This window comes from Alligator mississippiensis, chromosome 2 (genome assembly GCF_030867095.1).
Source record: "Alligator mississippiensis isolate rAllMis1 chromosome 2, rAllMis1, whole genome shotgun sequence".
Taxonomy (NCBI): domain Eukaryota; kingdom Metazoa; phylum Chordata; order Crocodylia; family Alligatoridae; genus Alligator; species Alligator mississippiensis.
This window is the reverse complement of record NC_081825.1, coordinates 84,624,869-84,652,543: the sequence shown is the minus strand read 5'-3', so window position 1 is coordinate 84,652,543 and position 27,675 is coordinate 84,624,869.

Genomic DNA, 27,675 nt, shown 5'->3' with positions numbered 1-27,675 from the left:
AAATATGCAATAGAAAACATAATAAAAAACCTTTTCTTCCTTAATTCAGCAAAGGAATGAACTGCAGTATTAAAACTATGCTTTGCAAAGGGAAAATTCACATAATGTGTCTTCTGTAGCCAAAGATGCAGTTTCTAAAAGAATAATTTTTAAGGTACTAATCCTGTTATTTGTTCATTGCAAGCATACCACCTTGCTCAAGCAAAGCCCATTTATTTCAAGGGTCAGCAAGTACAGATACAATTCCATGGTTGGGTCCTAGGTACACAGTTATATGTAATGAAACATTTTGGGGTATTACTTCAATACTCCACTGTGCTAGGTACTTCAAAGTAACCCAGTCAGAGACTGGCCCTGTCAGGAAAAGTTGACAATCTAAGCAGACAAGACAAAGCATCGGAAGGGAATCAGAGGTGTAGAGTGGTGAAGCAACTTGCTCATGCTCTTAAATTCCAAGTGAAAATATGGACTATCCTGCCTCTCCATTCAGAATGAAACCCAATCACCTACACTAAAAAGTAAAACTCTGGAGTATCTCGTGGGATAAAAATATGAGTCATGATTTTACTCATTTCTGGTGTGAAATATGACAGCTCTTTAAGGGCGTGGAAGAGCAGCAGACAGGAATGCATGATGTTTGCAAAGGAATCAGATTATCAAAAGTTCACAGTTAAGCTGTCTGTTCACATCAGGGCTGCCTTGCAAATTAACATACATGTGCTTTGCTAATTGTGCTGTTATTTGTACTATGTAAACAGTTTCAAACATCTTCCTTCACCCTTATTAGAAAACTATGAAACCAGAGGGAAAATTAGTAGCAGGTGACTGCCATAGTAGCAGAGCAAAAAACTTTCTTTTATCTCTGTTCCTCCACTCACCCCCATTCAAATACAAAATGGGATGAAAAAAACAACACTTAATATTTGGGAAGCTCTATGCAGAAGAAAAGGGTCAACTACATTCTCAGAGGCTGTTGCACATGTTTGAATATGCAGGCAAATTTATGAGGTCTCTTCTATATTTACTTGGATCATAATGACCTGAATATATGGAAATCCCTAATGAAACGTGAAAACACTGAACTACACAAAGAGATCACCTACCCTGTTGTGTCTGCATACTCTGTAGGTTACTTCCTGTTTTTGACAGCAGCATAAGGCAATTTACCACCAGAACCGATCAACTTTTCAATTTACCACCATAACAGATCAATATGCTTATTCCAGCTCAAATTTTTGTTAAATAGATTCCAAGTCATTTAAAAGAAAACACCACCTCTAGTTTCTTTCACTATAAAAACCAAACTAGTTTCCTTCTTCCATTCTCTGAAACCAATACCCTGGATTTAGCTGTCTTGATTTCCAAGCTATTGATGTTCCATATTGCTGAAAAACATCTAAGCACCTGCTTAATATATATGATGCTTATACTTTTGTGGATAAAGTTATTAGCTAGCGTATAGTGCTGCTTTTAGTATTCGTAGAAAGAAAAGGATCACAGAGTGTCAAATCTGGGGGGGAAATATTTGGGTGTAAAAGTTGAGGATAAAGAATATTTTAATTTGGTGGCTGTACATGGATATAGCACTATGGCAAATGCATTTTGCTATGATAAGAGCTGTTGAATGTGAATTTATATTTGAGTTCTGTTTGTGTTTATCAGCATTATCTGTCATCAATAGCTTTAGAATCTTCATATTTCAAGAATGGTTTTAGTTTTGGCTTCAAAACTGTAATAATCACGAAGAAAAGAGAATAACATTTATTTTATTAATTTGAAAGTACAAAAGACAATGTAGTACCATTTAATCCCTAAAAATCTATTGTTACTGAGAAAAAGGTGTTTGATATAAGATGCTTCCATATATACTTTGTTTTTTCGTTATGATCATAGAATCATAGAAAATTAGGGTTGGAAGGGACCTCAAAACAGGAGGACTTGCTCAAAATGGGACCATCTTCAACTATATCATCCCAGCTAAGGTTTTGTCTAGCTGGGTCTTAAAATCCTTCAAGGATGATGGTCAGAATATCCATTATTTATTGTCTCCTTAGCAGTTAATCTAAATAGTTTTAAAGGGTTTTCATACATTCTACATCTGCTTATCGTTCAGGCAGTGCATTTCACACTGAAAGCAAATTATCAGCAGCATCTTGTTTCACAACCATTCTAATTCAATGAAAGGTAGTGTTTAGGGTGATCACCTTAAATGAATATTATTTACAATAATATTGTTAGCTTGATAAACTATTCAAGCAAACTTGCCTCCTCCATGTCTAATATGAATCATCGAAGGATGAAAACAAGGAAGTGCTTTTCACATCAAGTAAGATATACATATATGGCAAAAATTCAATGGCATTAATGGGATTTGTGGGTGTGAAAAGAATACAGGATTGAACCTTTGCTTAACACTTTAGTTTCTAATTTCCAGAAGAAAGCCAAAATCATTATTACTTCCTAAAAGAAAGGCATATGCACAAAGAGACCCATATGCTTCTGTGATCTTAAACTTATTGAATACTGTCCCCATGTGCTAGATTCTAATCTACAACATAGCTAATTGATGATAAACAAAGCTAGTCATTTATTTAAAAAATAGCTCGACACAGATTTCTCTCATGACACATTAAATATGATAGGCAGAAGTGGCAGGGTGCTAATTACTCTAGTGATGTGATCCATTTTCTAAATAGTGAGAACATCAATAATTCATCAGAAGTGGCTGCTAAAAAATTTAATGTCTGACAATCCAAGCCTGGAAAATAGTATGATAATCTTTTGTGTCTACTCGTTGGCATTCAGAGACTTTCTTTTCGTTATAAAATATAAATGCATTGTTCCTACTTGAGGCGGTTTAGATTATAAAAGATGGCAGATGTATAATGTGTCTAGTTTTGATTGTTTGAGGTAGTAAGGCAGAGCCCAGATGAGAGAAATGCAGATGTCACATATTTAATGAAAATGAGTTTTACAAATACTTTTAATAAAGTCTGAATGGTTTCTGCTAATAGAAGCAGTCCAATTATGTGAAACTATCTATAGCAATATAAAAATAAAAATATGCAGATAGTTTCACTGGCTGAAAATTGTATGTCTTAGGAAATGTCCCCACTTATTGTGGAAGAGGTTAATTGGATGCATCAACATTTCATGAAAATATCATTAATTACAGTGATTCTAAATTACATTGTTGAAATGGACTTGTAAAGTGACATCTATACTTATTCAAACTTTTAATTTTTGCAGTAATAATGACACAGTAAGTAATGAGAATACTTTGCTTATAGTTGATGCATATATATTTGAAAATTAAAAGTTAGAAAGATTTTGCTTCCCCTTTAATAAAAAATAAGAAAAATTAGCTAGAACATAAAATTAAACCACAGATCTAGACAAAATCAGTAGGACCCAGATCAAAGGTATTTAGGTGCTTGAAATCATTGGGAGGTAGTACCTAATTAGGAAATAGTTGCCTACATACTTTTGTGGATGTGGACCTATATCCCTGTTCTGTTTAAAAGCTTTAACTGAAAAATTCAAACAACAGTTTCTCTCCAACAGTACAATGCCTAAACATCAGTTAAGCAAGGGTATTTTATCCTTAATGCTTCAAACAAAAATCTTAAATGAAGGTCTTATAAAACAATCTCAATGTATATACAAAATTGAACATCTTAAACCCTTGAATCCTTAAATCATTAATGTTTCTAACTTCATGATTTTCTTAAGCATAAATCAACAGAGAAAGTTCTATATTGTTTTCCAAGTGCCAGATATAATCCTTCTTTCAAATTTAGATTTATCCCTAAGGATAAGGCTACTATTTTTGAAAATGCTTACTGTTGATACCAGTTAACTGATTTGCATTGGTTATATACAAGAACGAATGAAGTTAAGAATGTGTTTGAACTATTTGCCACATAGAAATAAAAAATGCTGTATGTATACTTTCTGAAGGCAAGATTTAAGTCCACTTAAACGAAGTTCTCCCTCATGTTATGATTGGAAATACTTGGTCAAACCAGTATGTTTGGTTTTAGATTACATCATTTCTTATTTCAAGTGCAATCTCTCCTCAGGGAACATAAGTTACAGTTCCAGGGCAAGATTTAAAAAAAGATATTAGTGATTTGAAGTGACTCAATTTTGGCGTGCTTAATTTGAGGCAAATGAAAGGGGCCTGATTTTCAGACACCAAGTATTCAGGACATTTATGGTGTCTCAAGGTGAAAAGTGGGGCACATAAAAATCACTGGTTGCTCTTAAAAGTGTAAGCTAAAAGCAGCAAAAGGGGAATCATTTGATCTGAGAATGGAACCAAGCTCACTCCATTTATATATTCTCTTAAAACTGGACACTTTCTGACACATAATAGAAGACCAACGATCTTATGACATCAACCAACTATACAGACAAATATTAAACGCACTATGCACATACCAACATAATATCAAGAAAACCTACCAGAGGAATTTAAGATCATTTCTAGGTAACTGTCATCAAAAGTAAAGGATTAAAAAAAAGTGTGGAAAGGTTCACCCAAATTTCTGTTTGCATGATGGTAGGAGGACTACAACAGGGGGGAAAGAAGCTTGGATATGGTCTGACTAGCTCTCTGCAGAAATACTTATCCTGAAAATCTCCAATATAACTGAAAGATTAAATGAACCTGTGCATTTCAGATCATGTTTATATTTAACAGCATTCCCCCATTGAGAAAAGTCCACATTTTAGGATTCCAACGCCTCAATAGCTGACTCAGTAGTTTAAAGATTTTAAAAAACTATCTGTGAGGGAAGAAGCACAGGGTAAGGAGAAAGCCCCAGGAACTGCAAACAATCCATACTTACCACAGGTGAAAGAAGGAGCTCAGCTGGAGCAGGGAGCATGCCATCATGTTTCCACAGTAAGTGCTTCTTCCAGACTAGTGGTGGGAACATGAGGAGAGGTATTTCAGGCCCTTGAAAGAGGCAGCTGGGGAGAGACCACAGTGTCCTGGGAAAGGGGATGCAAGAGGATTCTCCAGCCAGCAGTTTCCTGTAGCAAACAGCAGGTGAAAGCTTGCCAGCTGGCCAGGGTGGTCAGAGGATCACTGATGAAATCACAGACCCCCAGGAACCTGGAGCCAATCTAGTCTAACTGCATGAAGATTCAAGTGGTGGCAGACTAAGACTGGAGCTGATGTTGATGGACTGCTGCACAGACCCAATGCTAGCAGCGCAAATTGGTCTTGAGCCAAGGACAGGGAGTACCCACTGCCTAAGCAGAGAGCTTGCCCTGCAGAGTGAGAGAGCCAGCACTGTGAATGAGTCTGTTGGCCTCCTGGGCATGACTTTGATCCTGGTTTTTTGGGGTTTTTTTTGGTGTCCCTCTTTCCTTCAGAAGCGGGCAATAACCCCCTCCCCATAAAGCCCTGCTTGCTTTGGCACAAAGGAGCCAAGTCAGGAGGAGCTGATGTATGGACAGGATTGTTGTCCCTGTAAGAAAGCAAGATAACATGGCTCCAGGCTCACCACAGGGGGAGACAGTGGTGCCAGCTGGTAGCTGTGGATCAATTTAAGTTGATTGAAACATGGATCCTTGATGAATTGATTGAGATTGAGTGAATCTTGAGCCCTTAGTGAATTGGGTTTGAAATTGATTGACTCATGGACCCTTAATGAGTTAATTGAGAGTGACTGAGTAAAAAAATCACAGTTTTGGTGAGTGAAGAGTCTATCCAAATGTTATTGAAGCAGCTGACAGATAGGGAATTCCTGGAGGAGAGACTGTTCAGCTAAATATATAGGCCCAGAACTTAATCTCTACACACTCCTTTATAGATGCTAGATGAGACCACTACGCAAGTAGTCAGTGCCATTCCTATTTGGAAAATAAGTAACTGACTAACAGCATCCCATCCCATTGATGCAACATGAAGATCCAGATGTCTGCCATCTAGGATGTGGTAAAGGTGAGATGTAAGGGGAGGTGGAGCCCCATGAAAAGAATCCTCTGAGGGGACAGGCCTGGACCTCCATCAGCTTATCCAGTTCCCAACATTAAGAAAAAATTGCAAGGCACGGTGGGCAAGAGCATAATACTGGAGATCACTGGTGGTGATGCTGACCTTCAGCCTGTTGGTGCACTCTGGTAAGATGTCGGGCAGGAGAGGGTTGAGGTCATATTGAATGTACCCCTGACACATTTTCAGTGATTTAAATGCCGTGGTCCGGTAGCTGACCAACTTCTACAGTAGTTCCCCACTGAAAGATTCTTTTTTTCTTTGACCTCACTATTGGGTCAATGTTTAGGGTAAGAAAGAACATTCTTATCCTCCTTTAAGGTACTTTATTATTTTTTTATACTTGATATTTACCAAATCCTTCCTATATACTGTAGTAGTGACAGCCTATACTATTAGTGTTAAAGCATATAGGGATTTCTATGAGCACTGAAACATGAAGACACCTGGAAAACACAGGAAAGCCTCTAAAGATTGCTACATATTATTTGAGTGAAGGAGTCAGCCTTCATATGAAAAAGAAATAAAATGATGCAAAAAAATCCTGAGAGAATGGGATTTCAAGAATAGTTAAGCTTTCTTTCTGCCTCCCTCCTGAGTAACTTCACTATTTTTTTTCTCAGTTTCAAGCATAGAAGCTGGCTTGGGTGAGCAGGGCATGCTGAGAAGTAGTGTAGACATGCCCACAACGTTATAACTTTCTTAGGAACTCTTCAAGAAACAATGTGTTTTATGCGTGGGTGGACTTTTGATATTCTACCTATTGCAGAGAGAAGTGACCTTCTGCCTTAGCATGGTGGCAAGGAGAAGTATATTGTTTGAGGCGCGGTCATTAAGAATGGATATAAAAATGAATTTTAAAGAGAGGTGTTCAGGATTTGTATTTCTGCTCTGCAGTAAATCTACCATTTAATACATTTTGTAAACTAAAAATTGAACATTTCTTTTCACAACTGAAACATGTCACTTTGAAAGTATGCTTCCAAATAGTTTGTCTCTTATAGTATATTTAAATAGTTTATTAGGTATGCACATTATATTAAATATATAAATACAATAAATATATTTTAATATACATGCTAAAACAAAAAAGAATGGAAACATTGCAAGTTTCTCCATTTGTAAATATATTAAAAATTGGCATCTCCCCATTAAGTCTTAATTTTTCATGGCACACTGCTCTGTTACGTATTTTTCCAACCAGCTCTAGTTCTGAACACTTGTATCTAATAAAGGTTTTCCAGCCATTTTTTTATGGGCAGTGCTAACAACTAGTATTATTTCAATAAATTATTTTTTTGGTTCAGATCAACCTGCAATGTTTCTTTTTGTTTCTTTGAAAAAAATGAAAACAATTATTTTCTATTGTTGGAAGTTGTAGCAAAAGAAAATACTTAGCCATCATTAAAATAAATCCACCCCTCCCCATTTTTATTTATTTTTTTTACATAATAGTCTACTTTGGTAGGGTATTCACCTCAGTTGTGAAGACCGCTATCAAAATCCTCTTTTGCCTAGGGGATTTAAACCTCTGTTTCCTTCACCCCAGGAGAAGACCTTCATCCCCACACTATAAAATATTATGGGGTGGGTCATTTGCCAAAGCAATCCTGTAGAAACTGTTCTGCTTTGTATAAAAAATAAGTACAGACAGTCAAAAAGCCTGAGACTGAATTGATTCAATCTTTGCAGGCTAGTCTAGGTTGCATAGATTGAACCAATAAGCAAGTGAACATACATTCACTTTTGATTCCAGAAATGTTGCCATATACCTGCATTGGTTGGGGGGGTGGGGGGGGGTGCTAAAGCATGCCTCCCTGCTTCGCTGGAGCAGACAGCTTGGGCCAAGGCTAGGCCACTCACTCTGTGAAGGGGGGGGGAAGGTTGCTGGGGATGTGCAAAGCATCTTGGGATGCTGGGAGACTGTTAGTGAACTTGAATCTGGACGGGATTTGGGACAGAAGTTCAATAAACAATTTAACCTAAATCAGTTAAGTCTGATATTACATCCATCCAAGTTTATCTTAAACTGGTTTCAGCCATTTTGAAAGCAGCTTATATGCACCGACCTTTTGTTGTGTTACAGATTTGAACTGGTTTCCAATCACATACCAGTTTGTGTGTAGTTTCAGTCCCTAGCCCAAAATTGTAAACTTTCACTGGAGTGGGAACTGGAACCAGGTGCCCACTTTCTGAGTGGGTGTCTTGACATAAAAACATCCTCGGAGTATTTTCTAGCCCAACAAATATTTATTTTATACTAAGTTGTAAAACTTTAACAAGTGAGATTGAAACCCAGTCTAGAATACCCTATAGTATGGCAAGTGGCATACCATCTTGGAGAGTAGTAAATACATTCACTCAGTTTTATTAATAGCTTAAGTAGACAGGAACATTCCAAGTTGAGACGTTGCTATTATCCACAAGAAAAAAGACCAGGCAGAAGAAACATGGTTTAACTAGGCCAAGACATTATTAATTTAACATTTCTTGAGAAATTGTTGGGCTACAATTTATCTGTGCAGTTCAACCTTCCTTCATTATGTGGGATAGGAGTGTCAAAAACCTTACTTGCTCCAAAGCTTTTACTTGCCCTCAGCACCATTCTTCAAACTCTACTCCCACCCTCCCGTTTTAGGGGTCAGAATTTAGATGAAATGTAGTCCCTTACTATACCAGATATAAAGACCCCAAACTGGTCTAAATTTCTTAAGACATCCCCTTCCCCGATTCAGCTTTCAATTCTGATTTGTCAGTGAAGTATTTATACTAGACACCTGTTCAGGCACTGGACATCTAATCATCAGGCTCCTAGGCTGCTCAAAGGAAGGCATAAAAATTCTTCCAGCAAAGGCCAGTCCAGCACTGATTTTACTCATTCTGCCACTGCCACTTTGTACATTGAATTTTTAACCAGAGCTCCAAACATACTCCAGTTTTGTTTAGGATAAGGGTATTATATTTTTCTTTCTGGATATGTAGCCATAAGAAGGCCTGAATACTGCATGTATTTCCTCAAATTCAGTTTCTTTTTTTAAAAGTTTCATTTTTTTATTATTATCTCCAGAATAAGCACATACTGAATATAAATTTAACAAGGTAATTTTGAATAAGTGACTAGTGCCCACTTTCATACCTTCATGTATTTTTCAGACATACCTAAAGCATTTTTACTTTCTTATTCTGCTGTACTTAAGCCATTTACAATGTAAATATCTGCCTTTTATGTCTCAGCAGGTGGTTAAAACTTCACTTTTGTGGTAATTTTAAAAGGTCATCTTCACCAAGCGACATTAAAGAAAATCATCTTTCACAGATGTTTGTTTCCATAGCAGACTGCAGAGAATGTGCCAGAATGTTACTGTGTTTTTGTTACCTTTGGGGAGCTTTTATTATTTAGCTGTCATCATTAAAAATTCAAAACAGTGGATTGGTGAGGCAAGCTTGAATACTTTCTTATCCATTTATGGCTAAATAGTTGTAGTGAAAAAAAATAAAGAGCAGGAGGGGTTGCCCATAGGAACAATTATCTTCAGTTTCTCTAACAGCTGCAAAATGTGATCAAAACCGTCTCATCATTGTTATAATTTTTCCCTAAACTTTACCCCACAAAACCAAGTAATTTTAAGCAGCAACAAAGAAGCCACACAAGTGGTATATTAATTAAAATGTAGCTGTATTGTGATTCATGGACAATCTTAAACATCTTTTTATTTTCTTGGCTTCAGTGGTATATCCCAAGAAGCTTAGGTGGAGAAAAAGACTGGACTGGCATCAAGTTACTTTCTGCAGCTATTTTTCTTGCTTTGATATCAGGTAACATTTTTGGCATCCGCAAGCATTTTACTCTGGTTATAAAGGTCTTGCAAAGATGGGGCAGCTATATCAGAATAATCTCATCAGCTGGAAACAGAACATTTTTTTTCTGGAGTCAGATACCAGATATCGATCTTCTGCATGCATTTTGTTGTCACAGTTCATAGCTGATTAAAGGTTTACAGAGAGATCAGGGTATAGGTAGTGGATCAACAGTGCTTTCCTCTTTTATTATTGGTTTATGAAGTCCCCAAAGTAGAATCCAGTTTTACAGTGCATGGAAAGAGTTAGATTTGCCAAATGAGTAGCCACACAGCCAGCACACTGAATGAAGAGCAATAAGGACTACTGAACAGCAGGGTATGTTTTAAAATTTACCTCTCTCAGACACCCAACTCAACTCATATGGAAATACTTTTATCAATTCATTATTCACAGCCCAGAAGCCTTTCCTAGAGTTAGGAAACTAAGATGTTGCTTTCATAAAGGAAGCAGAAGTCACTTCTTTTCTTGGAGGAGGAGAGAGTACGAGGATGTGTGGGGAGATCTGGGTTCAAAGACATCGTTAGCGTATGTGGTTTCAAACCTATCTCTCCCACTTCATAGGCAAGTGCCTTAATCACAAGGCTTTAGACTACTCTGTGGTGGAGGTATGTTTGATTCCTATTGTTTTCCTTTCATTTTGATTTCTATTTGGCTCAGTGTATCTTGAATGCTTTTTTGCAAAGTAGTTGTATGAGAAAGGGCAGAACGTAACCCAAAAATCCCACTCAAGAACACAGCAGAGCCATGTGGTTACGTCACTTTCCTCAAAGGTGGGAAAAATGAATTTCAATGTCTTCAAGCCTAAGCAAACAGAACTAAGATCCAAGACCTTAGAGACAAGTGCGTTAACTACTAGACAAGAAGTCAGCAACCTTTCAAAGCTGCAGGCCAGAATGACCCAGTTTGGGTGTTTGGCAAATACTAGGGCCCAGCTGCTGCTATTCTCTCTCTCCATGGTGGCATGAGAAACTGCCCACTACCACCATTTTCCCCTGCTGTCAAAACCCCACTTGTGCAAGCTGGATCAAACGACTCCATAAACCATATCTCATAGGGGTGTGCGAAACGGGCCATATTCGATTCAGATTCAGCCCGAATCGGGGATGGCGATTCAATTCATTGATTTGGATCACCGTCCCCAATTTGATTCAGCCAAATCTGAATCTGAAGATACGATGCCGATTCGGAGAATCAGCAATTCGGCCATAGACACAGCTTTAAATGTTTTTTCTACATACCTTGAGGTACCAGGTGTAGCTCGTGAATGCTGCAATGCTGGGGCAGATGAAGCATCCCACAAGAGCATGGGGGGGCCCCCCACGTGCTTGGCAGTGAACCCAGGAGTGGACTGGAATTACTTCCAGTCCATTGGGGAGTGCTTGGTGGGGGGGGACCTGCATCCTCCTGGCTCGGCATTCAGCTGTGGGGGAACCCCGGGTTCCCCGCCAGACCCAGAAGGCACCAGTAGCCAAGTCAGGGAGGTGTGGGGGGAGAGGGGGTCCAGTGCACTCCCAGAAGTGGACCAAAAGTCCTTCTGGTCCACTTTCAGGTCTGTGTGTTGGGCAGCCCCCTGCACTCCTGTGGGATGCTCCATCCGCCCCAGCATCTCAACATTCATGAGCCCCCTGGTACCTTGAGGTACGTAGAAAAAATATTTCAAGCTGTGTCTATGTCTAAATCATTGAATCTTTCCGAATCGATTCAGAGAGTTCTGATTTGATTTGGAGAGATTAAAGGGTCTCTTGATTTGATCTGGATTTGGAGATTCAGCCACCAAATCGAATCAGGGACCAAAGCTTCGCACGACCCTGATATCTCACTTGCAAACCATAGGCTGCCAACCCCTTCAGTAAGCCATCAAATAAAACGGTTTATGACCACACCAAAGTTTTGAAGTACCATGGTTATGACTGCTGTGCTTTATGTGGAGCTTATTTCTGTAAGTATAAATTATGCATGCTCACAGTATACCTACTGAATTATACCCCTCAGGGGAAATAGGGAGAGAAACATCTAATCTGAGAAACCCAGTTATACTTAAGTATGAGATGCCAGTCTGTTCAGCCCTGTCAAGATAAAGGCAGTCTGGGTATCAGTAGAAACAGTCTATTAATCACTCAGTGAACTTTACTAATGAAAATGTAAATGCCTACAGATTTCTAGGCACCCACATCTTAAAAGGTAGCAAGGGGCAGGGACCATCATCTTAGATTTAAGTGCCCAAATGCCACTTTAATTTCATTTTAAATAAGGTGACAGCCTTCTTTGGACCTGAACCTCATTACTTATTATCGTGCTGTCTTTGCACTTTATTTCTTCTTCTTTCATCGCTTCTCTTACATTTGAAACCAAATTTATATAGATGTTTAAAAATGCATAGGTTTTCATCACGGAGCTTCTGTGCTGCGTAAGGCTCAAAAGTCTACTGATCCTGATTCAAACAGAAGCTGAACTACTCAACAGGAAAGCTGACTTGTTGGAAAGTGAGCTCCTTAGTACCTACCTGTTCATCCATGCTCCACATCAGAAAGTTCTGGAGATAAGTTCTGAATAAGTTCTGGAAATGTATTCCCATAACCTTGGTTTATAGGAAAATATAAAAAGCTTCAGTCATTTTGAAGAAGAGAGGAAACTTGGTTGATCTACCCAATTATAATTATTGCTCACTCAAATATGCTTGAATTACCCAGCAACTATATACACTTAGATAACCTGTATTGCTCCTCTCAGACTTTCCCTAATATACAATTACTCATAAGGACAACTAGTGAAAGTTATTAGTGAATGATTGCAAGGTAAGAAAAAGGCACGTGTGTGTATTTTATATAAATCTCTCTCTTTTTGATGTACCTGCCAGTCAGTACAGTATATTATAAAATTCAGCCATGTCAAATATTATTTTTTCTCCTTACCCATCTTTTATGTCAAACAGGAAAGGACACCTATACCATCTATGCCTCTCAGATCATGGTTTAAAATATCCAAGGCATACTTACTGCAGGTATGACTATACAGAATCAATGCAAGTGATGATCATGAAGAAACAAATATTCCTTTCCAGGTACCAAAGAACAGTATTTTGTTTCAAGGTTCTTTTGTTGAGCCAAGCCTCTGTGGCTTAATAGGCCACGAGTTCCCTCAAAATGTAGTTATGGAAGCCAGTTTAATAAACATTTTTGCACCAAAAAAAAAAAAAAAAAAGAGAGAGAGACCTTTTCAGAATTTTTCATAATGAAAACCACTTTGAAATTTAGAATTTTTCCATTTCAACCAAATATTCCATAGTCAGTTTGAGTGAAAATAACACTTCTCTATTTTTAGAGGCACATTTTTTTTTTGCTTCCAAGGGGCTGTCAGCTCCTACTGTGACAGAATTCCAGCAGTTAGACATAATGACTATTAACCAAATTAGCTTTATTCACTGTCACCAAAGTGATCAATAAACAAAGAAGAAATATTCAGAAGTGCACAAATCCAAAGTCTTCCTAAATTATGCACAACTGCATTAGTAGCAAGTCCAAACATTAACTAACACACAGTTAGTTACATATGTACACTCCCTGATCACCAGGGATCCTGGTTTTCTCCGTTTAAAAACTGCAAATTCTCTCATAAAAATTGCAATTTATCTGATTAAAACCCCAAAAATCTGCATTACTTTGCAATTAATATAAAACACCACTATATATTTATAGGTATCACTTGAACACAATTTTTATTGATATTTTTACAATTTTAAAGTAATTTTGGAAGCCTGCCAATGTCTCAATCACTATAATCAAAAATTCTAAACCTATACATTTTGGCATTTAATTTGGGGTTTTTTATCATGGGAAGTCAGAACTCCCCCTGACCTCTTTGCTTACCAGGACATGGGTCCAGCTGCAGCTGTGCCCTTCCCACTCCTGCTTTGTGGCACTGAGCAGTCCTGATATGCCAATGCACTTCCCATGCCATTGCCCTTCACTCCCTATCCACAACCCCCCAGCCCTGCCAGTGCTTCTCACTCCCCACCCACAACCTTCTGGTCCTGCCAGTGCCCCTCACTCCCCACACACGGCACCTAGCCCCCACCAGCCTTGCTAGAGGGGGCCCGCAGCTGTCAGGGCTATGGGGCCAGGGACCTAGGTCCACAGCCTCCTGCCCCCTTCCCAGCAATGCCCAAGCCCTGGCTCCTGCCTGTGGGAGTAAGCAGCTGCTGCGGACCGAGCAGTGTGGAGTCTGGCCCCCTATTCCCCACAGGTGGCAAGGCTGAAGGAGAGCCCATGGAGGGGAAGATACGGGCTGTTGGCTGTGAACTCAGAGCTCCTCACCCTGCTGCCCTCCCCACAGGGTCTCTGTGACCCAGGGACCCAGCATGGCAGAGCAGAGTGGGAGGGAGTGGCTTGGTACTGCCACTGGGAGCCCTATGCCCCATGGCAAGGTGCCTCCTGTAAGCCCAGCAGCTGCAGGGGGCATAACTCCATGCTTCCACCCCACCTGCTGCTGGGTGGGCAGGGGGCACCTCTTCATGGCAGTGCAATGCTCCCTGCCCCACTCTGCTGTGTTGCACCGAGTCCCACCCACTGGGCCCCAGAGGGCCTGGGGGAGGGCAGCAGGGTGGGGAGCCTCAAGCCCACAGCCACCAGCCCGCATTCACCCCTGCTCTGTGCACAAATCTGGGGCAGCATGTGCCCCCATACCCCTCCAGGAGTGCTCAGTGGTGGGGAGCCACCCCCCTGCTGCCCCCTGGACAAGCTGCCTGTGTCTCCATCCCACTCTGTGGCTGGGCCCTGCAGCTATGCATTCCTGACATGGCCCCTGGCCCCAAGCCCTACCCCAGCTGGGCAGTGTTCCCAACCCTGCCTACCTTCCTTCCTGCTTTATTATGGCAGTGGGCCTCAATTCCCGCATTTTTCTCCTTAAAAAGAAAAAAAATCCACATTTTACTGCATTTTCCATGCTGAATGGATCAGCAGGGATCTGGGTTTTCATGTACTTACTAACCAATCAGAATACAAATCTTGTGATAAGCCTATCCTACTTAGATAATATGGTACCTAACTTATCTTTGCTTCCTAAATCTTTGTGCACCATAATCTCAACGTGTTCGCTATAATTCTGTTATCCTGTCCAGAACTGAGAAACTAGGCAGAATATGGTTTATCATTACTCCAAGACTCCCTAATATTTCCCAGTCGTATATCAGGCCTTCTAGTTGCCTCTGCTGTACAAAAGAAGCCCAATCTCAAACAAATGTTCTTGCATTCAGGTAGGTCTCCCGATTTAACTCTTCTAACCTCTACAAAAAGGCCAATGAGTACATATGAAAATGAATGGACAATTTTACAATATTAGATTTTTTTAAATACTCAGTATGACATAGGGCACTACGTACACAGTTTCCTTTTGGCTGTTTAAACAAAATTCCCTTCATAAATCATAGAATTAGAGTGAAATCCAGAGGCCAAAATGGACTATTGCCTTTTACTTACTTGGGACAAGGAGTTTTGGTTTAAACTTTTAGTTATTTAGACCAAAGTGTCTAAACCATTAAAGTGATGGTTATCCCCAGTATTCAGCCAGCCATCATTAACAAGTGATCAGAGTTTGATAATTCTTGTGTTTTGATTTGAGCTTCTAGTTGCTAAAATTACATAGACAAGAGAGTTAAAGAGCTGCTTTCAGGTTGAAATTCCATCTTTTATTTAAAAGAATGTCTGATATTATACTTTCTTTACACTTCCTCTGCTTGAGCACCTACACATGTGCCCAACGTCCCCTCCAGTGCAGGCTGATTAGCACGTCAGGGTAGACTTGATTAATTAACGTGCTCCAGCAGCCTCAGTGTCATGTATATTCAGCATCCCCTTTGTTGAACAATCTTTAGTTAAAGCACCCCCACTGCTATTTTGAAGCATGGGACACTGAATACACAAGACACTGTGGGTGCTTTAATTAGAGCAACTCCTGAAATCTGCTCTAATTAAAGCACCCCCTCCCTCCCACCATGGACCACATGTATAAAGACACCCTTTGTTTCTGTGCTTGTACTATTGTATTTTACTATTTCTAAATATTCTCTCTCTTTCCAGTTAGAAATCTACACAGAAACTGAGCATATTTATATACCAATGTGACCAAATCCTGTTCATTTTACTAGTCTAGTATGCTTACTTTAGTGGGAAGCTTGCATGAGACAAATCAAGCAGGAATTAGCCTCAAACAATTACATTCTTATATAACTACTACTAGCAATTTTTCCTACAACTAGTGGGAGAATACAAAGTTAGATTGTCATTCATAAACTATATCTGTAGGATAAACTTATGTCCCTTATGTTGTCACCTTCAGGCCTGCTATGCTGCTTGGAGGGGAGCACATATGGAGGCTAATTAGCTGGGAAAGAGCCACTTTAATTAAAGCACCTGGACCATCTTGTATATCAGTGTCCCCAACTCTTCAAAATGCAGCAGGGGCATTCATCTAAAGCTCATTGAACAAGCTTTAGATAAAGTGCCCCCACTGCTATTTTGAAGTGTGGGGATGCTGATACAAGAGGCATGGGAGGATGCTGGAGCATGGTAATTGCCATGCTTTAGCAGAAATGATTGAGTTTGCTCTGAGTGTTGAAATTACAGCACATCAGAGCAACCACCCTGATCTTGTACAGACACCGTAATAGGCTAATTAGCCGGGAAGTGTTCTAGTTAGCTTGACCAAAGCACTGTACAGAGATGGGTATGTTGTTTCTGGCTTAGAAGTCTGGCTTCTGGCTTGTGCAAGGGGAACTTAGAAGGATGCCCAGGCAAAGAGAGGCTGTGGACTTGCATTGTAAGTGAGATAAGTATTCTGTGTACTTTTCTCTTTTGTTTTCTTCCTATGTGGAGCATGTCACACAAAGGTGAGGTGACCCCCTGCAGGACATTGCTATGCCCAGGGACAGGATTTGGCATTTGGGGTTATTTTCATTTTTATTCCCTGGAGGACGAGTTTGTGGCTGAAAGGGAGGGGGAGGATATAGAAAAGTTATAACTGGGGACACTTTGAAATCAAAGTTCAGTTGAGCAGACACAGCATGAAGGGTAATATTTGAGACTACTAGCATGTGACATGGTGAATACCGAGAGCTTTTGGAATCTGGGGGGAACAAAGCATTACCAAAGCTGAAGCCTGTGGCCCTGAATAGTGGGCCCTGAGCTAGAAGGCTCCACTACAGTAAAAGTGGTATGTCTTACCCTCCAGGCAGCCTCCCCCATTGGTGACATGTAGGGGGTGCATGTGGGTCCATGTACACCCCTTGAGCTTGGCGGTGCACCCCCTGCAAAAAGTGCCGCTGACACTACTGCTGGCACCTGCAGGCTGTTGCCACTCACCACTACCCTCCCCCCCCATGACACCGCCGGTGTGACAGGCCAGTAGGGGGTGCTCTTGCACTGAGCCATCCACCTCACTGTGCCTGACCACCTTCCAGGCTCCAAGTGCCTTGCTGGGGGTGCCTCACATCTGGCCGACCCCCTTCCTGGAGCACACCCGCTAGCCTGGGGGTTCCACTGCCACCACCCAGGGCTGGGCTTTATTCTGGCTCTGTGCACCCTGGGAAACACAAGCCTAGTAGCCCTCAAGGGCACTTGATTCAATTCAAGAAGTTGGGATGCTTCCCTCAGTCAGAAGCACAAGTAGTGGTCTCCCTTAGTCAGCCGAACCAAGGGGACCCCAAGGCATAATCTAGACCCACTCCACTCCCAATAAGTCTCCCACAAATAGGTACAAAGGAGAACTTTATTGGTTACAGAGGGTAAGGTTAGAATAGGGTACAGGGTAGAGCAATATTAGAGAAATCCCATAGAGCAAACTCCCCTGGCTGGGTAGCCTTTGATGACGCATCTGAGTTACTGCAAGCTATATATCTAGTTAGATCTCAGGTAGCTTACTTACAAGTATCATCCAGAGGCAGGTGGAGATTCCCTCTGGAGGCAGGCAGTTCCTTGATCATGAGTTTTGAGAGAGAGAGAGCGCGCAAGTTGCAGATGGTTCAGCTCTTCTCTGTCTCCCTCATGGCTGCTGCCCCCTCCTCCCAGGCAGCCCTTAACTTATATAGCCCTTGTGACCTCATTTACCTTGTCCAATGGAGGCCAGCACCTGTTGGCTGTCAGCCAACTAATTTGAAATACATCACTAGTTGCTGGGCAGACTCTAGCCCACCAGGGGGGAAACCCCTCATCCAGGTATATGATACTAGTCACATAGGCGGAGGGAGCAGGTTTTCCCCCTCCCTCAGGAATGTAGCCAGCTCAGGTTACCTAAAGAGATAGGGTAAAGGTGTGTATCCTCTGCTGGGCCCATCCTAATCAAATTGTCACAGAGCAGAGTTTTTGGGGGAGAGACAAAGGTGGCTTTCCGTCACACTGGTGGCATCTGCAGGCAGTCCCCAATCACTGGTGGTCGCTGCTGCCGATGGCATCTGTGGGTGCTCACCACCTCCACCCCCCCACCGCCACTGACAACACCGTGGTTACCTGTGGGAGCTCACCATCACCATGCTTCCAGTCACTGACATCACTGCCACCACCTGCAGGAACTTGCCGTGTCCCCCTAGCCTCTGGGGGCACACGGTGTTCATAGCCTCCCCTACTGAGTTTATATCAAGACATGGCAGGAAAGAACACTGAAAGGCAAGAAAGAACAGAAAGTGCATGCACTGGGAAGCCTTTAAAGGTAGGAACTCTGTAGTGACACCTGTGGGATGCCTACAATATATATGCCTACAAACCTGGGACTTCTGTCAGATTTTTTTCCTGGTGGAGAAACCCCTGAACAGATGCTCACATGAGCCACTGCACAACTTGGAGGGGCGGGGGGGGGGGGGGCTTGTGCATGCATTTCAGCATGTTCTTCAGCCTCCCCTGATGACTGGGGTAGATGACATCAGTGCACAGGGCAGCCCTGATTTGCTGACCTAGATTGTGGGGATTGTGGAGGGCCTCCCTGCTTGGCTGCAGCAGTAGAGTATTGAGCTCAAATGGTGGACTGTCTCGCTGTACTTGTAGGGAGATGTGGGTGCAGATCATGCCGGGATGCCAGAAGACTGTGCTACAACTTCTTTTAGAAGACCGTACAGAAGTTTCATCTCCCAGGATAAACTCTCCCAGGATCTATTTAACCCTGGCTGTCCCTGTGTTGTTTTTTTCTCTTGGAGCATCCATTTTTGCTTTGGACGAAATTCTGAATGTCTGTACACTTATGGTTACTTCTTGGAGACCAGCAAGTCTCCAATAGAAATTGAATATCTTTACATGGCCTATGACTGCAATAAGTTCCTTCAGGTGAACCCACACACCCAGAAGAAGCCACCTTGAAGTCAGTTAGGTTTTGAGATGGCCTCCAAATATGTTGGGCTGATTGCAAATGTATAGAATAAAATGATCCTTAACAAAGCCTCTAAGTGTGCCAACAGGCCAACATGGCTACCAAGTACACCCCTGAAACATGGAAAATGCTGAATTTTAGCTGATTTTGGATTTTAAACTTCACTGCAGAACAACAAGGAAGTTTTTTTTTTTTTTACCTCCCTGCCTGCAGTCTGAAGCCTCCAGGGAAGGAATTCTACCTGATCAACACATCAAAGAGCTACTCAACACAGCTCACAAAGACACCTTCATGGACCCAGAGGGACAGACTTCCATCTTCAACTCCATCTGTGCAAAAATGAAGTTTATTTCCTACTTATGGGGACTTTTTACCATCTTGCACCATCTACGCTTTTCCCAGAGCCTGACAAAGAGACTTTGATCCCAAAAGCTTGCAGAAAAGGACAGTTTTCTTGCCATTTTCCAGTTGGTCTAATAAAAGGTATCATTTTGGAACCAAGAGTTCTAGTTTTTTGTGTGTGTCTAATAGGCAAGTGAAACATTTGAACAGCATCAGTTATCTCATTACCTATCCATAGTGTATATACACAGTAAATATACTTACCTACTATTGGAAAAATAGTTCTCTCACAGATTGTCCCAAAATTCTAGATATTTTTGAGGGAAATGAAATCACAGTGCAGAGCTATTTAGGTAGATTAAATTGTTGAACTCCCATAATGGCACTTTTTGATCTGGCCTGAAACTCAGACAGAAAAATATATCCACTTTTTCCATTTCCTTTTCAGGCTGCCCAAATTGTCATAGTTACTGACTGGTGCTATCTTCAACAGCCTTCAGTGCACTGGAAAAATAAATTGTTAAAGTCTGCTAAAGTTTGATAAGAGAAAATTCTCCAATTGCTAGAAAGACACTTATAACTATCTTGTGGCATTTGTCACAAAATATGCAAAAAATGTTGTGGTCAAAGCCTCCGTTTCAGGAACTTCTATTTTATTGATAAAAGTTATATTTAAGAACTCAATTCAAGAGCACTTCTACTTCTGTCATTATAAATATCTACCATTTTCTACAGTAAAATAATCTTAATAGAAAAGCATGCAAGGAGACTGAGGATCAAATCTTAAATTTACCACAGATTTTTTCTGTGGCTACAGGCATGTTGCATCAATGCCCAATGTTACATTTTCTGTCAGTTAAGTGGGTCTAAAAACTAATGCAATATAAATATGATTATCTGAAAATCTTCAGGGAAACCTGGCAATAGACCAAGGAAGGTGGAAGGGGAAAGGGAGTCAAAACAGAGGAGCACATAGTGTTATAGAAAGCACTTCTCCTCTTTAAAGAGGCCAAAAAGAAGAGTAAAAACACAAAATACACATGAGATGGCTAAACAGTGCTTTAAAGAGGGTGCTAATGGAGGGCCTTCATGAAGAATGTCCAGACCACCTGCTCAGAGTCTGCCCTGTGCTGCTCTTAGGTTCTCCATCTTGGGCACACCTCTCACTAAAGTGGTTACATTGCCCCATTTCTGGAATATGGTATATGAGAAGCAGATGTAAGAGTGTGGCTTTGCAGAATTGCTTCTGTGCTTGGCAGTGTAGACGTGACCCTAACATGCAAAGCCTCTTAAGCAGGCAAAGTTCCTCTTTGGGACTTAGGGTTTGGGGACAAAGAACTCTCCTCACCAGAAAAAATCTTGTGCCTTCTAAGCCTGCTGTAAAGGATAGCCTGGTTAAATGTTCCCTGCCTATTTTAGTGCTATTTCTATAATATACAACTACACATAGCAAACCTGTGTTTTGGTTTTCCCACAGGACCTCACTTTCCCTAGCACTGGAAGATATTTTTTGTCAACAAAGTCCATTAAAACAAATGTGTTTTTAGGCCAAGAAGACTTGGACTACTTTAGCAAAAATTATGACTGGGATGTTTTAAAATACCATAAATCACACTTTTTATATAAGTTGAAGCTTCCATAAAAGTGGAAGCCTCAACTTATCCACTTGCAAAGTCATATTTAACTTTAACTGGGGTAGGAAGAGCATTGGGGCTGCAGAGTAATTCTCTCTCTCTCTAAACCCATGAGTCTTGTCTCTTTTGCCGCACAGTAACCCAGATTTAACAGACTGACTCTCCCTGATGTCTGATGTTTAGAAATCTCTCCTGGGAGGCTTGAACTCTTAGACTGAGAGAGAATTTAAGTAGGGTCTCCAGCTTCCAGGGTGAATGCTTTAACTACTGAGGTATGATATGAAATGAAGGTAGCAACTTGGCTACAATCCTTGATCTTAGATAAGAGCCTGTTGCCTGCTCCACAAGAAGCCAGCTAAGGTGCCTCTCCCCAGGCAATGGTTTTGAAATCTGAATCCCAATTTGACATGTCTTACAGAGTTTGGCTTTAAAGTCCTGTAAATGACTGGGATTTCAGACACACTACCTCTTTCAGTTTTTCCTGTTTGCTAGCTTAGGTGTTTTCTCACATAAGACTGTGCTAGCGGTTATAAATTGCACCCCAGAGTGCATAGCTCTCCCCATGCTCTGTAGAGAAAGACAAGACACCCTAACTGAGGATGATGGATTCCAGTACAGATGCCAGGTGGCTAAAAGGTATGTGACAAATATGAACACCTGCTAATGAGTGTGAGACTGGAACAGGGCCACATAAATATGATACACAGACACTTATGTGTCATCTATAATTATAAATATGATACTATAAATAAGAAGAAATATGCTTGATTTCGTCTTACAAAAAAAAAATCGTGAGTTTTGTTTTTGATTTGATATCTGCAGTGGAAATTAAGAGAAAATAATGTTATCTTTTTCCATTTCCCCCTATTCCACCTTGCTTATTCTCTATTGTCTCCAGGTGAGGCTTGTCCCATTTGCATTCATTCCAATTCCATCATCCTTCAGTCTCATTGTCCACCTTCCAAAGAAATAGCACAAAATGGGATGCTTGTTGTAAGGATGGTACCATCCACCTGTTCTTTTACTAGTTCTTCACTCAGTTGTGTTGTTGCTAACATTCAATTTTAATTAAGAAGCCCAAGCTCAGGAGTACATCTTTATTAGATTGCCCTCCCCATTCACAAACTGGCCTCCACTTCCCATGGTTTTGGTCTTCCTTTTCCTTCTTTCCTTTCTTGGTATCTCTTGTATTTCTAACATATCTCTAGTGGGCTTTTTTGGTGCCTCTTATATCCCATACATCTCAATTTGTGCCTTGGGCTTCCTGACTTTCTTTCTGCAGCTCTGTTCAATACTCTTATGCCTATCCTTGTCATATGGCCAAGCAAAGACATAACAAGAAATTCCTTCCCGCTGGATGGCAGCAGCATTCTTATGCCTCCTCAAAATTGGTGTCCAGGGCTAGGGCTGTAGTTGTTCAGCCTTTCTTATGCTACCATGATCAGGTTCTCACTGTTTGCGATATCCATTTTAAGTTTTTACTCATTGAAGAATTCATTGATTACCCAGACTAGTTTCCTCCTATACCATTGTTCTTCCCCACTATTAATTCATTTTAGCCTGCCTAACACTAAGTTGAAATTAGACCAAGTTCTGTATTGAAGGTCATGAATAAAAACTGCTTAGAAGTGTTTGAAAGCCTAATGTAAGCATGCAGGTGTGTGTGGGTTTTGTTTTTGGTTTTTTTGCAGGGTTTTTTTTTTTTTGGAACAAAGGACCTTAGAGGAAGAGAGATCTATTATACTCCTTGTTCAGATACTGTATTGTATAGCATCCTGTCGCAGGGCACCTCGGTGCCCCTGTTCCTAGAAAGGAGAAACTGCCAGGGAGCAAGTGAGCGCGCCCTGGCCTGACATAACGAGCCCAGCTGAGGCTTGCTCAGGTAATGAGCGCAGCTGCGGGTTGCCGGGGCAACCAAGGGGAACCAGCTGCCTGTAGGAGGCAGGGCCTGGCCCTTATAAAGCCCAGGGCTGAGGCCAGGCTGGCAGTTCTCTGCCAGCAGCCGGAGAGGCAGGAGCTCCCTCAGCCGAGATATGGGGAGAAGCCCGATGGGCAAGTACAGCTCATGATAGCCCTGAGAGGATTGGGCACTATGGTTAGCCAGGGGGCTTTATGTTTGTGTTATAGCCAGTAGGCTCTAGTTTACGTTTGGCTCTGTATATTACACCCGAAGGCTTGGGTGAGGCTGTAGGGGTTGGAGGAGGCCTCAATCACAGGGACCCCAGGAAGTGTGGGGTGCCCTAGCGCCAAGAGGGCGCATTATTTTCATAGCGCCAGGGAAGACGCAGCTCGCACGCCAGTGCGTGAGCAACTGGCAGCGAGGAGCACGGCCAGTGGGTCGCGGGCGCAACCCGTAGGTTGCAGACGGGGACCTGGACCCCGGATTGCGTGCGGGGTACATAGACCCCAGCCCCAGGGAGAGGGGCGATCTGATTGAGAAACCCCGTGCAGGCACGGCGAGCCCCAAAGAGGGGGAGCGCCAGTGTATATGATTGAGAAGCCCCGTGGGGGCGCGGCGAGCCCCAAAGTGGGGGAGCGCCATACTGAGGAGCCCTAGAGAGAGGGGCAATTAGTGAGGAGCCCGAGATGGGCATAGCGAGCCCGGCTGCAGGCTAGTGCGGTAACACCCCTCAGACTGAGGCAGGGCGCTGCGGTTGCCCCGAGAAGATAGGGAGTAGCAGCACGGTGAGCCAGGGTCAGAGAGGGTGCCCGTGCGGTTGGCCCATAGGACCGGAGGCCCGCTAGAGAGTCCCTGAGCGGAACCACACTGGCAGGGGAGGCCCAGAGTGGGCTAGACGAGAGTCCCAGCAAGAGGCTGGGCACGAGAGAGACAGACCCAACAACGTCTATTACATCTGCGAGGCTTGGGGCGTGGTATCAGGGGAGGTAGGAGCCACGCATAGCCCACAAGGCTAGGGTGTCTGGGGAACACCCACCATATCGGGAGACCCCCAGGGGGGTCCGGAAGAACCGCGGGGACAGAGGTCCCGAGTAGCCGTGTCCAGGGAAAACACAAGGCAGCCTCCCAACATTATATTTACCATCAAAGACGTGGCGGGCGAGAATTAGAGGGCGTCTTGGGCCGGCCTGACACGGAGCGAGGGACCTCAAGGAGATCACGGCCCTCCGCGAGGACCCCGCCGTGACACATCCATTTAAATAATTTGGAGTCCTCTAGCAGCTCTTATAATCATATAGGTTTCAAAAGGCATCAGGTCCGTGCCAGAGCAATAACTATTGGAGTGCATGTTATGTACTTTGTAAACATGGTTATTCACTCCCATTATGTCTTTGCAGTTCATTCATATTTCAGATATTGTGTGTCTCTTGCTCTTTACACAATGTACACAGATGCTTATCCCCCACCATTATTTAGTCAGCAGTCTATTCCACAATTGCTTACTGTGAGGGAGCTGTTAAGTGGATACTGTGGGGGCATCTACATGAGATGCTTACTGTGGAGTTGCACAATTACCTCTTCAGTAAAGTATCTCCATCTACACATGCAGAGCTATTGGACTAGAGTAAACCAAGTAACGCCACCATAGGTTAGTACTACCCAATACAAGTACTATACTATGGCAGAGTTATTTACTGTGCTGCAACATACATGTAGATAGGGACTGGAGCTTAAGTTCTAGATAGCTACCCCTATACTGTAGCACCTTTGTGCCCCAGCCAGGTTGGAGCAGCCCCAGGCTGGCAGGCTGACACTCTAGACCCCTGGTGACCAGAGCTGACTGAAGCACAAGGTCTAGCTGGCTAGCCCAGCACTGTAGTACCCTTGTGCTCTAGTGTGACAAAGGCACCTTACAGGCCCGGTACTAATATAGCCCTGCCCTCGTCTCTGGCCAAACCGCCCACCTTGTTTTCCTGCCACACCTTGTTGATAAGTGATTGTGGTGTTAAGTAGGTGGGAGGCTGTGCTTCATGCGCCCAAAGGACCATGGGTGATAAGTACATGCTTCTACCACCCCTACACATGGCTCATGTCTTGTTGATTTCTCAGTGTGTTCCACCTCCAGTTCAAAGCTTGGTCAAACTGGACACAGGGTTGTGTCTCTCCCATGCCGCTTTCTCAGGTCACCCCCTACCCCTCACTAGGGCCACTTGTACTCTATCGGCTCTCACCCAGGCTCTTGCATACTGCTTACCCAGGTCGCACTCACTCTACCCTACTTAGAGATCCTCAGGCTTTTCTCTCCACTCCTCGGTCAGCCCTGGCACAGTCTCCTGGGCCTCTCCATGACCCTCCCCCAAACAGGACTGAGCAATTGCTCAGTTATGGGCCTACTTTGCCCATGGCCCCTCACCAGACCACTACGCTCTTCTCTTGGGCCAAAACTATACTCCCTACTCTCTGGAACCTGGGGGTCTTCCGCCCCAACAGGTTCAGGTGCTTCTTTTCCTTAAGCATGCCTGACCTTCACTCCACCCTCTCCCTGGGTGAGGGTCTTACACCCCTATGACTCAGGTGCTCTTCATTCAGTATGCCTTGCCCCACTCCAGGGTCCAATACACCATAGGGCACAGATACAGCTACTCTGCATGCCTGGCCCCCACTAACCCTCCTAGTAACCCACTCAGAGTTGGGGACAGGGGTTTAGGTGTCCCAAACCACCTTACACTGGGGAAGTTCTTGGTCCTGGTATTTGCATAGCCTAGCCCCACCACAAGCAGGACTACCAGGCCTCCCTGTCTCAGTAGGGTGCAGTTTTAGGTCATCTCCAGGACCAATAAGGTATCTTCCTTCCCCATAGCCTCACCCTTACCTCCATGATATTCCTCAAGCAGAAGCTCCACTGAGTGATGTTACTAGCCAGACAGCTGAATACAAACTGCTCTGTTTTATAACAGAGCTCTCCCAAAATGGCCGCTCTCCAAAATGGCCACTCTCATCAGCCACCTGGCAGCTCCCTGCTCCAGCCCTTAAAGTTACAGACAACTAAAGTTACAGTCACACCCAGCCAGCCCCTCTCCAGCATGTTAAACCAGATAGGAGCAGCCCCAGACTGGCAGGCTGACACTGTAGGCCCTCTGCCAGCCAGGGCTGCTCCAATGAAGCTCAATGTACTGTGGTCCCAGGTGCATGTATAAAATGCTGTGCCCAGGAGCAATACGCTCCAGCATGAATTGACAGAATTTATTTTATCACATTTAATATTCACATGTAGGTGCATCCTGTGATGTTACTTTGTAACAAAAGCTTCAGCTTGAAAGCTAGGGAGCCCAAAAGGTAGAGGGTCCAAGTGTGGCCAACATCCATAATAAAGAATCACCTTTGTTTCCTTAATCTCTCTCCCTTCTCAATTGTACAAAGGCCATGATTCACTGCTTCATATCAATGGATTTACTATACTGGACTTGTATGCAGTGGCATAAAAATGATAGAATTTTGAAAATGTTAACAAAGCAACTAAAATGGGTTTTTACCTACTAATATTTTATTACTGAGTAACAAAGATAACCTAACATTTAGGCACCCAATTTAAAGGAAACTTACAACTTTTCTCTCAGATACATTTCCCCATTCTATTTTTCTGAGTAAGCCTTTCAAAATTATAAGAAGCATGTTTAAAAGCTTAAAGATAGTTAACAAAGAAATCATTTTAAATTGGCTTCAGAGAATCTGCTCTAATTCAGAGAGTCTGGTCAGAGTCATCTTCTTCTAAGACACTTAATGATATCTTTAAACATACTATGGATTTAAAGAAGTGAACAGTGTTACAGAAGATCAGGACACCGTATTACTCCCACTGACAAATTCAAGGTAATGATGGATGACTTGTCAGTAAAAAAACCTTTCACTATAGCTTTTGTACTACTAAAGGAAAGTGCTAGTAAAATACAGTAAGCAGATTAAGGTTTCAGAAACATCACTGTGGTTTGGATGTTAAAATTATATAGTAGATAATACAAGAGCAATCAGATGTTATAATAAGAAAGGACGATAAAGTGTGTAGAAAGGGCACATTCATGCAGCCTTAAGACTGAGACAAAGGCAGGCATTTCAGTATTAAAGTTGCTACTGCATTCTTACTTTTCTCCCATGTATGCATGCAAAGAATAATTACATAATCATTCAACATGCAATACTAAATTTTAAATACTTTCACCAAATGGTATAGCAAAGGGAACTGTTAATTTCCATTACATTTAATTTAATTATTTGCTAAGAAGTATAGGTTAATTTCTCAGACCTATTACTTCAGTTTCACCATGTATTACACTGGCAGATGTGGATTCCTGAATATTTGTCTTTGTAAGAGGAATTCCTAGTTGGTGAAGAGCCAATATGACCATTATATAATAACCCTCTCTTAGCCTCTAGTGCAGAAGGCATTTCTTCTGGAAAGATAGTCTACCTCTCAGTGATGGAGCTACTAGAATGCCCCTTTAGCATGATGGGATTAAGTTAGAACAGGTTCTCTCTTGTTTTCTGTGCCTTGTGTGCCTTGTGTTTTACAGACAAAGATCCTGAAT